The sequence below is a fragment of the Ursus arctos genome, unplaced genomic scaffold (assembly GCF_023065955.2).
Source record: "Ursus arctos isolate Adak ecotype North America unplaced genomic scaffold, UrsArc2.0 scaffold_9, whole genome shotgun sequence".
Lineage (NCBI taxonomy): Eukaryota > Metazoa > Chordata > Mammalia > Carnivora > Ursidae > Ursus > Ursus arctos.
The window spans coordinates 32,700,075-32,712,206 of NW_026623111.1; the positions used below are offsets into that span (position 1 = coordinate 32,700,075).

A 12,132-nucleotide genomic window follows, 5' to 3' on the forward strand; every position below is an offset into this window, starting at 1 on the left:
GTTCATTCATTTATATACTTTTCTTGAGCACTCACTATGTGCCAGGCACTATCTAAGTGCTGGGAATTAAGCACTGACCAAAGTTTCTACCCTGATAAAGCTGACATTTCAGTCATTCTTCATTCATAGGAAATGTAAAATATATGAACTAAATAGAGGAAGGAGCAAGGCTGCTTCTGCAGCAACACAGTGATTCTTTCACCAAAAAGAGCTCCACACAGAAGTTAAAAGGAATATTCTAATTGATCTAGATACAGTAAACATTTTCCTTCTTATTTTAATCTCCAGACCACATTTTACAATATACCAAATAATTTACTGCCATTATATGAACCACACCCTTAGGTCTGAGTGGCTACAATCTGTGTATGTTGGCCTGGAGTAGAGCACTCTCCCCACACTGTCCCCGAGCTCCCCCCCAATTCCCCACTCCCACCCCCCGGAAAAAGAACACTCACTGGAATCCATCCAATAACAACCCTGGTTTTAACAAGGGGAATATCGGTTATTTTAGAAGCATTTCCTGGAGCAGTCATTTTTTAAAGAATAAAAAAAAGTGGAATTATTTATTTTAGAAACTAAACTGAAGTTCAATTTTAACATGCCAAATGTCTGCCTTAGCAAAGTTTCTTTTTTAAATCTGTTTCATTACAAAAATAAATAAAAAGGGCCTGAGAACTAGGCTGCCCAGGACACTGTCAACCCAACTGTCTAAAAATTCAGTGTGGGATAGAGGGGAAGGGGATGAGGAAAGAGGGGAAGAGAGAAAACGAGGGAGGGAGTAAAGATCCACACACTGACCAGGGTTAATAACCTGAAAGCTCACATACTCAACAAACAGTAGGAGCCAATGTTCAAAATATGGTTTAGCAAGGAAGAGAGTAAATATCCAAATAAAAATGACCAAAATGATACACAACTCCAGAGGCAGGCTTCCTAAACCTGGAGTTTGTACAAAAAAACATAAAGTCCAAAGCCCAAGTACCCTAACATACATACCAGGTCGGGGGAGTGTCTGGAAAATCTCAGGTGTTTAAAACTATCCCACATGATGCTTGATGCATAGCCATGATTGGGAACCACTCCTTTTACTCCACTGCCTTATAGAAAAAAGTACTGGAGCACCATTTTTTTTTTAAGATTTTATTTATTTATTTGAGAGAGAGAGAGAGAAAGAGAACGTGCATGTGGTGGGGAGGGGCAGAGGGAGAACAGAATCTTAAGCAGATTCCAGGCTGAGGCCGAGCCCAACACGGGGCTCCACCCCAGGACCCTGAGATCATGACCTGAGCCGAAATCAAGAGCCCGACGATACTTAACCTACTGCACTACCAGGAGCCCCTGTAATACTTTTACCATGATAATGGGTAACTGTTTTGCTAAGTGCTTTCCAAAAATCCTCACATTCATCCTGAAATAGGAACTATTATTATATGCCTATTTTTAATAGGGAAATTTGAGGCATAAAGAAGTCAAGTAACTTGACTGATGTTACCTGGCTTTTAAATCAAAGACCTGGGATTTTTCACCCAAGTCAGCGCCATATTTTCTTAGCATCTGGTGAACATCAGCAAGCCAAGTCTCTTTTCTACTCTGTAGTCTCAGGATGTCCTGTGACTACCTCAACTGTAATCTGTAATGTAGACATTACAGTTTTTCACACAGAGCTTAAAACCCAAAATTTGGTAATAAATTCTGTATTTCAGATAATTCTGAAAATCAGGTACAGATTATGGTCTCTTTAGAGCATTGGAAGGTGTCTGGTCAGGTCTGCAGAGTTATTTTGATTACCTTCCAAGCAGAGATTAATAAAGGTGCACTTCTGATCTTGGGGAACGTAGGCTCCTTCATCAACACGAGACTTTACCTAGAAAAAAGCTGGACATAGTGAAGTCCAGCTCATTAGGAATTACTGCCAAGGGCTTCACGCCTTCTCACAACTTCAGGCTTTTGTTCGTGTTACTCCATCTGCCCAGACTGCCCTGCCTACCCCTCAGATGTGCCAAGTGTTCGTCTTCTGAAGCCCAGCCCAGATGTGACCTCCTTCTTGAAGTCTTCTCGGATGTCCTGGCAGAAAGAATTATTACTGCCTTGTGACTGTCAATGGTTTTCCCTATCACACATAGCAGGCTGACACTTACTTCAGGAACATGTAGGCCTTATCTGGTCAGGGTCTTTGCAACATCTCACCTCCTCACCCTTGAGTCTCAGGTGGCCCAAAATCTTCCTGGTTCTTCCCCGCCTCTCTCAAGGCCCTTTCTCAGGCTCCTCCTTAGGCCCCCTTCTGCATGACCACTAGAATACCAATGGTGTTCATAAAGGCTTCACCCTGACTCTCCTCACACTTCACACAAATCTTCTGGTGACTTCAACCACATTGCCAGAGCCAGCTACAGGGTATTTCTGATGACTCCCATATACCCAGGCAGTCCATCCCCCATTCATTCATCGAGCATTCATTGAGACATACACTATGCCAAGAACGCACCACACTTTGTCTCCAGGCCAGACCTCTCCCTTGACTACTCTATGTCCAACCTACCTGGACCACCACTCCTGGATGTCCATGCCATTAATACTCTCACCCTAAATGGCAACCATCCTAAGAGGCACATTTCTTCACATTTTTACACAGGTAATATTGAGATGTGTCTTATAAAAATGGCATCTTAAAAAATTCTGGCAATAGGAGTGCGTCCCTGGCTGGCTCAGTCCATGAAGCATGCAAATCTTGATCTCAGGGCTGTAAGTTTAGGCCCCGGCTTGGGTATTAGAGATTACTTAAAAACAAAATCTTTAAAAAAAATTTGGCAATGTTTTTCCTAAAATTTTTTACACATAGTGTAATGGTGGCTCTTACAAACAATGGCACCTTAAAATGAACTGCAAAGATTATCTTAATGTATTTCCCTTCCATGTTCTACAACAGTGCTGTTCACCAGAACTTTCTTCAGTGATGGAATTGTTATTCACTACAGTAGTAGCCACTAGCCACGTGCACCCTGAAATGTGGCTAGTATGACTGAGGACAACTTTTCATTTTTCATTTTTAAATTAAAAAAACTTTTAAAAACTTTTAATTTTAATCTACATGTTTATCAATTTCTTTATCACTCCTTTTTGCATCTCAGCCCTTCCTTCCAGAACCCCTGTCTTCTTCTAGAAGTATATCCTTTAAGAAGCTTCCTATTAAGGTGGGCTGTAGCAAGTTTTAGATTTTTGGAAGGCATATTTTGCCTTTTTCTTAAATGACAGCTTTGCTGATATACAATCAGCAGTATTTTCTTTTAGTTTTTTGAAGATATTTTTCCAGCCTCAATCATTGCTGTTGAGAAGTCAGCTCATTATCCCTTGATGAACAATCAGCTTTTTCTTTCTGGGTGTTCTTAAGATCATCTTTTTTTATTTTGGTGTACTAAAATTTTCCTATATGTAGATGTGGATTTCTTTTTATTTATCCTTATTAGTTTATGTTGTGCTTCCCTTAACTGTCCATAAATTACTTGAATCTAAGGAACACTGGTCATTTATATCCTTCATAAACTCTCTCTGGATATTATAGATCTTTAAATACAACTTCCCTCCATTTGTTCTATTATCTTTCTGGGGCTCTGAACAGATCTCCTTATAGCCTTTCTACCCTTCAACTATGCTTTCATGTTTTTCTTCTCATTTCTATGTTACATTCTGGTTAACTCCTTCAAACTTTTTTTCTAGTTCATTGCTCCTTCAGCTGTTTCTAATTATTGAATTATTATTTCCACAATTACAATTTTTTCCTTCTGTGTTGTTTTTGTTTGTATTTTTCCAAATCCGCCTGGTCAATTTTCTTTTCAGCAACAACAAAAACACCTAAATTTATGCTGCTCTTGTACACACTCTTTCCCCGCCCCCCCCCATTTTGAGATGTAATTTACATATAACACTGTATCAGTTTAAAGTGGTTAAGGTACAACATAATGATTTGATATTTGTATATACTGCAAAATGATTACTACAATAAGTATAGTTAACATCAGTCGCCTCATGTAGTTGCAAATTTTTTTTCTTCTGATAAGAATTTTTTTTTAATACTTTAATTATTTGAGAGAGAGGGCGAGCATGGAGGGAGGGGCAGAGGGAGAAGCAGACTCCCCGCTGAGCAGGGAGCCTGAAGTGGGGCTTGATCCCAGGACCCTGGAATCATGACCTAAACCTAAGGCAGAAGGCAGACGCTTAACTGACTGAGCCACCCAGGTGCCCTCTGATGAGAACTTTTAAAATCTATTCTCTTAGCAACTTCCAAATATAAAAAACAGTATTGCTAACTCCGGTCACCGTGCTGTATATTATATCCCCAGAACTTATTTATAACTAGAAGTCTGTACCTTGACCACCTTCCCCACTTCTCACACCCCTCTCCTCTGGCAACCATCAATCTGTTCTCTGTTTCTATGAGTTTGGGTCTTTTAGTTCCACATATAAGTGAGATCATACACTATTTGTCTTTCTCGGACTTATTTCACTTAACATAAAGCCCTCATGGCCCATCCAAGTTGTCACAAATGGGAACCTTTCCTTCTTTTTATGGCTACATAATATCCCTGGTCCATTTTTATCTCATGCTCTTTGCACTTACTTGTGATCAACTATTTTATTTCTTAAAACATTTCAAACATTGTTATTTTATATTCTGTATCATAATTTCAATATCTAAAGTTCTCAGGGTTCTAAATTTACTGGGTTGTTTTTTGTTTGTTTGTTTCTGGTCGTTTGTTTTCTAGAAGAATTGGAGATTTTATTCTGAACTCATATTTGGTTGATCTTAGGAGAATCCTAAGGTCCAAAGCAGGGATGCCTTCCTCCAGAAAGTAATTGCATTTGCTTCTGCCAAAAGCCAATGGGCACTACCTCCCTGGGCCCACCTTAGGTTCTTTTCTAGGTCCTGGTGGAATGCAGGCTGCTCTGCCTCGCCACTGATTGGGGGCTTAGTCTCCAGCCATAGTTGTGAAATCAGCATCTGCCCCTGTGGCAACCTATCTTTTGAGGTTGTTTATACACAAAGCTCTCAGCTTTGGTTTAATTTTTTCTTTGATGGTTGACTCTGAGGTAGGAGATTTTGGAAATGTCTTAGCTTCTGGGATCCCAGAAATATATTAAAACATATTTTATCCCGGGGCCCCTGGGTGGCATAGTGGTTAAGCGTCTGCCTTCGGCTCAGGGCGTGATCCCGGCGTTGTGGGATCGAGCCCCACATCAGGCTCTTCCACTATGAGCCTGCTTCTTCCTCTCCCACTCCCCCTGCTTGTGTTCCCTCTCTCGCTGGCTGTCTCTATCTCTGTCAAATAAATAAATAAAATCTTTAAAAAAAAAAAAAAAAACATATTTTATCCAGAGGCGCCTGGGTGGCTCACTCGTTAAGCGTCTGCCTTCGGCTCAGAGCGTGATCCCAGGGTCCTGGGATCGAGCCCCGCATCAGGCTCCTCCGCTGGGAGCCTGCTTCTTCCTCTCCCACTCCCCCTGCTTGTGTTCCCTCTCTCGCTGGCTGTCTCTCTGTATATCAAATAAATAAATAAAGTCTTTAAAAATATATATATTTTTTATCCAGATTACAATGGGGAAGCATGTTAGACTATCCAATCCACTCTACCGCTTGAAACCTAAGTCCCCTACTAATGATCTTCCCTCAAAACCTACTTTTTGTCCTTCGTTCTGCATTTTGCTCAGTGGCACCATTCACTCTCATCCAAATCTGAAACCCAACATGGCAGGTACCAACGACCCCTCTCTTCCCTCCACTGCCCCACATGCAACTAGGTACCAAGTTCCAACTTCTTGCATGATCAAAAGTGAGCTTGCATTTATCTTTCTGATTGGCATGGCATCTAGCAGTATAATTTTAATCATCAAAGGACAAGAAAAATAAATGAAACTAAATTAAAACCCAAATCATGCATTCCTGCCAAAAGACGGTGCTTTATATGAAGGAAGCATCGAATACAGGGAAGGGGAAGGAGAACTGAGTTTCACACAGATCCCAAAAGAACGAGAACTTTGGCATCAGAACCATAATCACATTTCCAAGGGGAGGTTTAATTTTAGTCAAACAAAATTATCTGTCACATTAAATTAATGTTAATTTGCATTTTATTGGTTTTGTAGTTTTGCTTGAATTTACTCTATAAATTTGTCATTGTTTTATAGTTACATAAGAGCTGAAGCGTAAGGAGTTTATACCTACTTTTATGTTTGAGCATATTTCAACTACTTCACAATAAAAATATTAATGTCAGCACCGGGGATTCCTGAGAAATTTTTTCCTGTAAATAAAGAGGTCCATAAATTATTGAGATTTAAGGAACACTGGTCTTTATATTCTTTGTCACCTTCGATAGTCATCATTCTTTCCATAAATGAATACAGAAAAATGGAATACAACAGCACAATCAAGACATCATTTACTAAACTCCAATTTCTCCCCAATTCTCCAGCTGTTGGAATTAGCTTCATACGGATGTATCTTTTAAAACAGGATGCTTTGTTTCTTTCCTCCAATAGTGGCAGTTTCTAGGATGTAAGACAAATGCTCTCACCCCCCCCCCCCCCAGGTCCTACCATCACCTACTTCTACTCAAATCTATAAAATGGCACAATGGTACCTGGCAAGAGCAAATGAAATGTGTCAAACAAAGGACGGTCCTTGCCTTAAGGAAGTGCATTTCCTGATTGAGTTTCAATAACCGGGAATTTGGGTGAGTACGACATTGTTGTTCTGAATGAGTACAAGAAATTCCCAATCATTTCTTTCTAACTTCAGCATTCTTATTTTTTATGGACTGATGGACTGTAGTTCCTTCAACCTTTATGTATTTCATTTTTAAAAGTCCCTCCTACCAAAATAAAACTTTCTCTCCAACATAATGGCCTACCTGTCAACATCTTCTATTTCTCCTCCCAAGCGGTCCAACTCCATCAGAACCAGAAGGGAAGTCATGGCATACCCGAGCCATCTGTTACTGGACAGAGAACACTGGGGCCCAGAATGTTGAAGAGGCTCTGATGGGCACAGCCCAGAACCTGGCTCTACCCAGTGTGGCCCACCCAATCCAACTCTGTGACTCCTCTGACTCATTTTAAACCATAAGTAGCTTGAACTAGGACTTCAAATTAATGACTTTGGTCATCATTGAACTTTTACTGTTTTTAAAAAGTCAAAGAATTGGACAGTTTGCTAATAATAGTAATTTGAGGATATCCATGGTCTATGAAGGAACAACTTGAGTTTCAGTAAAAATCTAAAGAAAGTTTCTCAAATTCTGAAACCTAATTCCAGAATTCTTTTTGAAGGGCTTTTTTTATTATTATTATTATTGTTTTCATCTTTTTTTTTTTTTTTTTAAATCAGGCACATTAACTCAGGGAGAAAATGAGATTCCCTGATTATTCAAAGAGAGAAATAGAACATTCTACTTCAAGTTTAAAAACAACATAGTGACTACACGTAACTCTAATTCAGCAGTTCTCACATTCAGATCTGGTTTGGGGCACAAGAATATGCATTTTTTAATTGAATTATAGTTGACACACAATGTTACCTTAGTTTCATGTGTACAACACAGTGATTCGACAACTCTGTACTTGATGCTCTCCTCACCACAAATGTAGCTCCCATCTGTCACCACACAACACTATGACTGTATTCCCTATGCTGTGTCTTTTATCCCTGTGACTTATTCATTCCATAACTGGAAGCCTCCATCTCCCACGTCCCTGCACCATTTTGCCCATTCTCCCAGGCCCCTCCCCCCTGGGAATTTTCAGTTTGTTCCTTGCATTTATGGGTCTGTTTCTGCTTTTTGTTTGTTCATTCATTTGTTTTGATTTTTAGATTCCACATACAAGTGAAATCATATGGTGTCTTTCTCTGACTTAATACACTTGGCATAATACCTTCTAGGTCCATCCACATTGTTGCAAGAATATACTTTTTTTTTTGAAGATTTATTTATTTATTTGGGCAGGGGGCAGAGGGAGAGGGAGAGAGAGTCTTAAGCAGACTCCACACTGAGCATACAGCCCTACTCAAGGCTCAATCTCACTACACTGAGATCACAACCCGAGCCAAAATCAAGAGTCGGTCTCTTAACCGACTGAGCCACCCAGGCACCCCACAAGAATATCCACTTTTAACAAGCACAAGTGATTAAAATGCTGATGGTCTGAAGGCCACTTGATGGGAAACACAGATCTATACAATTTAAGTTAATTTTGGTATTTCTACCTGATCAAGAAAGGAAGGCAAAGAAAGGAAGGAGGAAAAAGGAGAAGAGTAAGAGAGAATCCGAAAGACACAGTACACAGCCAGATAGACAGACATGGTGTTACCCTTCAAGCACGTGGAAAAGTGGCTTTCATGGAATAACATTCCTAAACCCTGACCTAATAAATTATGCTGAGAGCTGCTGCAAAGAATTTTTAAAACCAACTCAGAGCAGAAATGGCATTCTCACCCAACAAACAGGTGAAATCAAAGGCTAGCACAGGGTTTGGCAGATTTCAAGCCCTCACGAAATATTTGTTTAATTAAGAAGCAACTCTGGCTCTAGCTGGAAATCTATTTAACCACAGAAGTGAAATCATAATTAATATGATCACATCTTATTCTCCCCCTGTGTCTGTTTCCTCAGGGCATCTATAATGTCTGAATTGAAAAAGGAACAGTAGGTATTATAATAACAACATTTGTTGGAAGGCTCATCCTAATTTTCGTAGTTCATAAATTGATGGATATGCCTTTATTCTTTTCAGATTTTTTCTAGAGAAATCTGAACTTTTAAAATTACATGTGTTATCCACATTTAACCAAATAATCCTGGCAAGCAAAACCTTCTCCTGGAAAGGGTGGCTGGGAAAAAAGAAAAAGGGAGGAAGAGGAGGAACAATTAATTGAAGGGAAAGAAATCAAGAGTAAAGAAGTAGGGAATTAAACATAGCTAAAAATATAAATTGCTACTTCAAGGTCCAGATACTGTATCATTTTTTAACCAGGGAGACCCCAAAAGACTTGTTTCGAAAAAGATGATCAGAGCTCCTGAGTATCCAGGGGGAGGGGTCCCCCGAGCTCTACGTATCCATCACGAGTCCAGCTCACTCGCTCACTCACTCATTCATTCATTCAATCATTCATTCAGTCCTTTGTACTTCTTTCATTTCAGGACAATATTTAGCAGTGTTTACTTTACTCCTTATATTCAAAAGAAAATCCTAATGTTAAATCAGGAAAGAAAGCTTTTATTTACAAATTATTATCTCCTGTGAAGCTGAGTGCACAGTTTTCTTTCACAGACGTGGGGGTGAAGCATTGCAGAAAGTTCACAGGCTTGGGACTGAGAGAAATGGGTTCAAATCCTTTCTGCGTCACTTACCTGTGTGACCGTGAGACCCATCATTTAACTTTCTGAGTTTGGTTCCTCCTCCATAAAATGGGAACCGCACCATCCACCTTCTGGGTGGACTGAGAATTTGGGACAAAGTGTCCTAAGGGATCACCGTGCCTGGCACACAGCAAGGGGCTGTTCTCGCTGTTATTTTGCACTGGCTACCTTTGCCTGAGGGCCCCACAATTTTCTGTCTGGGCAGGTGAGTTGAAAGCAAGTTTTCCCCAGACTATTTTATACCCTGTTTCTGGCTGCAAAGAGCTCCCGCGTGAACCCCTCCTCAAAAGACTATTCAGCACCAGACCCTGGGAACTGGGTTCTGTTCTCTCACGAGGACAGAGGAAATGAAAGTCATCCTCCTCAGGGTCTCTCAAAGGGACCTTCACCTTCGAAAAGCAATTATTCTACTGTTTCCGCTATAATAAAAGAAGCCAAAGAAGTGACTCCCAAACTGTCACTCTTGGAGCGAGCTAATCCCAAGCACTTGAACAGTAAGTGGGAGAGTGGAAGGCGTAAATAGGAGAGCTGGGGTTGTCCGTGGGCTTTACCTGCCTGCACCCACAACTGCTCTGATGTATGATTCCTCTTGAAATCGGGACCCAGCCAGGATAGGCCAAGAAAAAATATAAAGTCAGTGGAGAAGAGGCGACTGGTTCTTACCAAATTTCCCCAGCCCTTGAGTAACAGCCACATGTTCCAAAGCCCTGTTCCACAGCAGTCCTATCTGTGATTAAGAGAGATGGAGAACGTGAAGAACAAAGGCATGGACTCCAGAGTCAGGCTGCCTGGGTTCAACGCCTGGCTCCATCCCAGCCTAGCTGTGTGACTTTGGACAGGTCACGCCAAGGGGCACAGTGAAAGCACCTAACTCATAGAGCTGCAGCAAGAACTGAATGGGTTAATATTTGTAAAGAGCCTTCGTTAGCTATTATCATTACCATGAAAGCATTACCCCCGATTACCAAGGCCAAGAGTACACTTTCTTCTCAGAAAAGGACTGCTGTATTTCTTCAGAGAGCTACACCCAACTAAAGTTCTCTAAATTAAATTGTATTTTAGATACACTAGAAAGTCATTCTGGCTTGTCTAAAGCAGTGGCTCTAAGCCAGCGTGGCATCAGGAGCACCTGGAAAGCTTTTCCACAACGTGCATGTCAGGGCAGTAGGTCTGGTTTCGAGCCCAGAACGTGTATTCTGACAAAGCAATGTCATTCGAATGCCCACCTGGAGGTGAGAAACACTGGCTGGACGCAAGTTCCAAGTCTACAAGACCAGCCCCTCTTGGCAGGGTGGGGAAGAGTCCAGGGGTGTTTCAAGGGTAGCACTGCCCACAAAAATGTCTCTGGAACCAGTCTGCTGCTGCTTGAAATTCCTTTCGCAGGAGGTTCCCACTGCATGGATCGGAAATACATTTTAAACTAGAAAAGGAACCAACGTTGGTTGAGCATCTACAGCATGTCAGGCCCTTTACGTTTATGCCCCGTTCCTCAAGATCACCTTGTGGCACTTGCTGTACAAAGAAGGAAACTGAGGAGCAGGGAGGTTGTAGAGCAGAGCCACGATTCAACCCCAGGTGGGTGTGCCCGCCACACCACACCACCTCCTGGCCTACCAGCTGCACTCAGGAACCCTGGACACAGTTCGAAACCAAGGACACTGGAACGGGGCTAGAGGAGGAGCTTCACACACAGCACCCCCACCCCAGCCCTCCCCACCCCCACCCCGGTCTTCTCAGGTTGTACTGAACCAAGAAGAAGTTGAATTTAAAGATGCAGGAAGGAGTCCTCCACTCACCCCTCGCCTCTTCTTCCAGGAGAAGATTTTCGGGCAAATCTCAAACTCACCAAGTCTTGATGCTACGTACGTACAACTGAAAGGTGTTAGCTTTCGATCTCTATTTTTTTTTTCATAGGCAAAAGGAAAGAAATAGATGAATTAATGGAAATAGATAACAATGGGGGAAATTGTCCAATATACCTCAAAAAAGCTACTACGAAGCCCAAATAAGATCACGATATCCACAGTAACACAAGCTAGAACCTACCAAACTTAATCGATGCCAAGTATACATTATCTTCCGACAACGCCTAGATAGTCCCATCTTTCAGATGAGAAAACTGAAGTAGGAAAAGGTTAAAAAACTTCTCCGAAAACTCGGTTTGTAAATGGAAATAAAAACCCAGGATAAAATCTAGCCTTTTCAACTCTTAAGTCTAGTACATTATTTTGTCTATAAAATCACTATGTAATCTGTCAAATCTTATAAAGATATTACTTTCCCCCTTATTAGGGAATTCTCATGAGCCACCAAGTGCCTCAAAGCTGCAAAAAAAAAAAAAGCAAAGGGAGCGGATAAACTATAAACTGGAATCTCATCCCTGGAATAAATAAGAGAAGTTTATAAACCTATTTTCAGCTTAATGAATAGAAAATAAATAGAAGCATCCAAAGAAAATGAAGGCAATCAAGAAATAACACTAAGGAGAAAAATAACAGGCCTAAGAAGAAACAATGCTATCTACTGGGAAACATCAAGGATGAGAAACAGGGAAGTGATTCAGACAACTATAAGACAAAGATTCAGGGCCCAAGGCAAGCTGGTTGTAAGGAAGGAGGGGGGGCAGGGCGGGCGGGAGATACGGTTCACAGGTGCTGCCTTCCTGGACCAGAAGGGCAAGGGCTGAGGTCACCAAGCCATAGAAAGGAAATGACGGGAG

General features: G+C 41.2%; 1 protein-coding gene across 22 annotated transcripts in view; it reads right to left on the minus strand.

Moving 5' to 3' along the window:
- APBB2 (amyloid beta precursor protein binding family B member 2) overlaps positions 1-12,132 on the minus strand; it is a 357,775-nt gene that overhangs the window by 294,099 nt on the left and 51,544 nt on the right. The window lies entirely within an intron of this gene.